The sequence below is a fragment of the Parus major genome, chromosome 4 (assembly GCF_001522545.3).
Source record: "Parus major isolate Abel chromosome 4, Parus_major1.1, whole genome shotgun sequence".
NCBI lineage: Eukaryota > Metazoa > Chordata > Aves > Passeriformes > Paridae > Parus > Parus major.
In genome coordinates this window covers 8,394,497-8,398,207 of record NC_031771.1, presented here as the reverse complement: position 1 = coordinate 8,398,207, position 3,711 = coordinate 8,394,497, and the positions used below count along the sequence as shown (strand labels likewise).

The 3,711-nt window shown below is 44.0% G+C and overlaps 1 protein-coding gene across 2 annotated transcripts in view; it reads left to right on the top strand.

The window, feature by feature from the left end:
* The first annotated feature begins 240 nt into the window (after nt 1–240).
* The window catches only part of CLGN (calmegin), a 27,624-nt gene continuing 24,153 nt past the window's right edge, over nt 241–3,711 (top strand). Inside the window, exon 1 of one of the 2 annotated variants that reach the window (XM_015624603.3) lies at nt 241–324. The gene's annotated coding sequence lies outside the window, so the exon portion shown is untranslated. Of the gene's footprint in view, nt 325–373; nt 399–3,711 lie in introns of those variants that run through there. The other variant, XM_015624604.3, reaches the window with a different exon arrangement.

Sequence of the window (3,711 nt, the reverse complement as noted above, 5' to 3'; positions counted from 1 at the left end):
CCACACACGCTCCGCGACGACTGCGCTCGGCTGGGCCGTGCGCTGCGCCCTGATTGGCCGGCGCAGAGCGGCACGAGCGGCTGCACCTGCTCCCGCTCCCGCATCCCCTGTACCGGCGGGGGTTTGTGCGCGTGCGTGGCCGGTGATGCGCCGGGACGAGCGGCCGGGCCCGGTTCCGGCTCCCGTCGCCGGTAACCGCCCGCCGCGGGCCGGGCAGCGCCGGGACCGCCAGTAAACGCCCGCCGTGGGAGGAGCGGCGTCGCGGTGCTCGGTAACCAGGCCGGGAGAAGCAGCGGCCGCCCAGCCCTGCGGTTCCGGCAGGAGGTGCGTGTGGATCCCGTGTAGCGACGGGAGGGGGCGGTGTCTGCCCTCCTCCGCCCCGCTCGCCTCAGTCCCCGGTGGGTGTTTTTGCCCCCGGCTCGCCCACGCCTCACGGACGAGGTGGGATGGGGGGGAGTTGGGTGAAGTCGCCTCAGGGGAGGGTTTGGGAGCTCGGCCCCTTAACCGAGGCTGGGCAAGAGGAGCGCGGCCTCGCGGGTCAACGTTCTCGTCGTGCGGCCCTCGTTGTCACTTCGAGGTATCCCAAAAAGCGGATTCGTGTTGGGTACTGACAGAATATCGTGTGGCCGTTTGACCCAAACGTCTATTTTTTAAATGGGAATATAGGGTCTTCTTGAAGGTTTTAGTCGAGCTCATTGTAGCAGCAAAATATCTCGAGGCAGGAGTGCACCATTGCGGCTGGATTAACTGCTGAATTTCACATTCGGCATCCATTCCAGCACAGGGTGCTTAATATCTCAGGTAAAGGGAGGGAAGCACAGTTTGCACACCCAATAAAGGAAAAATCTAAAGTTGTGTAAAAATTCCTGCATGCTGTTCATGGAGCAGTTTTAGCTGGCTGTTTTCTTATGTCAGGTTGATACCAATGTAGCAGAATGGGGGAGGTCTTAAGCAGCTCATGGTTACGGATGGAAGAAGGAACTTTTCGTGGCCCTGGATGGAATTGATATTTGGCCCTATGAAAAGCCCACGTGTTGATACTGGATGTAGGAGCTTTGGATTTCGGAGTGAGAATGTCTGTATTATTCCCTTTCTGCTTGAGAATCCAGAACTCTGAGTTACATGAGAGTTACATGGAAAAGGCATGACAGTTTTCAAAGTCCAAAAACAAGTTAGTAATATAAAAGATCCTAACCTGTTACTTAGTTCTGCAGCAAATGGAGTAATGATGCCTCTAACTTAATGACACATATACAATATGCAAAAGACCATGGTGCAGGGGTAGAAAAGTTGACACATTTGCACTGTGCAAACCAAATCAAATTATTTAGGTGGGAAAGGACCCCAGGAGGTCTCTCCTGACCTGCTGCTTGCAGCAAGGGCAGCCTTGAGGCTGGTCCAGGTTGCTGAGAGATTTTATCTGGACTGTCTTGGAAAACCCCAAGGATCAAGACTAGGCAGCCTGTACCTCTGCTTACTTGTCCTCATGGGGAAAAAAAAAATTCTAATATCCAGTCAGAATATGTTTGCAGATTATGCCGTTATCTTTGATAAATACTAGTCTGTGTCTCAGAAAAAGCAGCTTGTTACTTTAGGTGCAATATTCTGCTGATATTGCAGCACTGTTGGAGGTCCCTAGAGCATGCTTTGCAGTAGTACAGCTTAAACATCCTTCTGATGTGTAGCTGGGCTGTGGTTACCCATGGTAAAAAGTGACCAAGCTATGCAAAATGTGTGTTTAAAATTACAGGTCTGAACTTAGATACATTGACAAGACTTACAGTAAATTTGTTCATGAGAGCCATAGGCTCTTTAAATTTGCATTGTTCTGCTGAGGAAATTTTAACAATGGGAATTCTTTTGGCTTATTTTCATTGCCACCTTGAAAACAGAGTAAGAAAAGTTTCTCATAGGTCTTCATGTGTTAATTAGGAAAGTTCAGTAAGTTTTAAAGATAACTAAATATATAGTTGTCGCACTATATTAGGAACAGTGAGAAGCATGACGCTGCCTCTTTTAGCTGCATCGTCCAAGAAAGCAAGATTTATTATCTTTGATCTTCATTTATGGACAGGTCAAGAAGGGCTGAGAGGTAAAACTCATTGGTCATTAAACTTACACATCGCTATCATTGGTTAATTGGAACACCACCCCTTGACTGTTTCTTGCAAGTAAACAACAAGGATCCTAAACAACACTTGCAGAGATTGTTGTCCTTTACCAAGGACTGTTTGGATTCCTCCTAATGCTTTCTCAAGCCAGAGTGAGAAGCTTGTGTGACTTAGTTTCACACAGGCTCTCTGTTCATGCTTGCCTTTTGCATTTAGCATCCACATATAGGGTGAAATCCTGTTTTGAGACTAGAAACTCATTGGCTTAGTTGAAAGATTTATTTTATATTCTAAGACTGTAGTGTGATAGAGTTCCCAAATGTGAAAGATGTTATGGTTTGGTTAAAACCATCTTTGCCTGGCAGTTGAGTGATAGCTGTAATTGGTCTTGATAACATATTTAGCATTTCTGGGATTATTTTAAAAGCTTATCAAAAGGTCAAAGGTTAAAATGTACCTTCTCTTCTGTAAGGAATAAGTGAGAGATATAATTGAAAGCTGAAGGAAATTAGGGAAGTCCTAGGTAGGATCAGGGAGTAGTGATAGGATTCAGTGGGAACAAAGTGAAAGCATCAGAAACTTTGGACGAGACCTGTTTGGAAAGGTGAGTACTAGTGTGACTTCTTGGATGCCCTTGTTAGTCTGTGTACAGAAAAAAAGTGAATGGGACTAATTACAATAAAATTACAGCTACATAAGTGAAAAGCATTTTGGAGCATACGCAAACACACCTGCAATGTACTGGAAGAGAAAGTTGTACCTCTTCCTCTCTTTGGGAGAAGCAGAGACCATCATCTGCATGACAAGCTACCTAAGGTAGGCAAGCTGTATACTAAAAATGCAAGATACCTGATTAATATATGACACTTTATCTAGGAGCTAAAGAGTCCAGAAGGTACTGATATGGAATTCTTTGACTGCTTGTCCTAATGTGATGATTAAAGAACAAGAAAATGGGGTTGGTAAAACTGATACTCCTCAGGCAAAGGTTTTCAAAAATACACTGAAAGATTAAATGTTCACCTGTGATAAACTCAATTACTTCAAATCTTCAGGGCAAGATAATTTTAAGTGCTAAGGAGGTCTATGAATTAACACTATCTGTAGTTTTTAACTAGAATTTTAAAAAAAGTCAAATACAAAACCCTAGTAAAATTTGCAGATAACTATTAAAACATATCACTTGAAAAAGGAGGGAACCACAGATTTGCCATCTTCAAGCAAGGCTGTAAAGTCCCACAAAGAATGGCAGGGATTATGGATAGTAGTGGGAGAGTTAAAAAAAATGGTAAAATGATTAATGTAGTTTTGTGGAGAACAGTGTTAGTCCCAAAAAAAAGAGGCTTTTGATAACTTCCTAGTATTGACATAGTACTATTGTGTGAAACACTTCATTATGATAATCCTGTGTTTTAACTCTAAATATAAGCAATGCAGTTAATATTGAATTAATAGATCTTAAAAGAAATAGAGCCCTAATACTGTTTGATCTCTATATGCGTTTTTTGAGGGTTAGGTGTCTTTTTTTTTGTTTTGTCCTTCTGGCCTGCCCGGGGAATTTTTTACCCATTATGTGCTGGGACAAGCTAACTACCGGTAC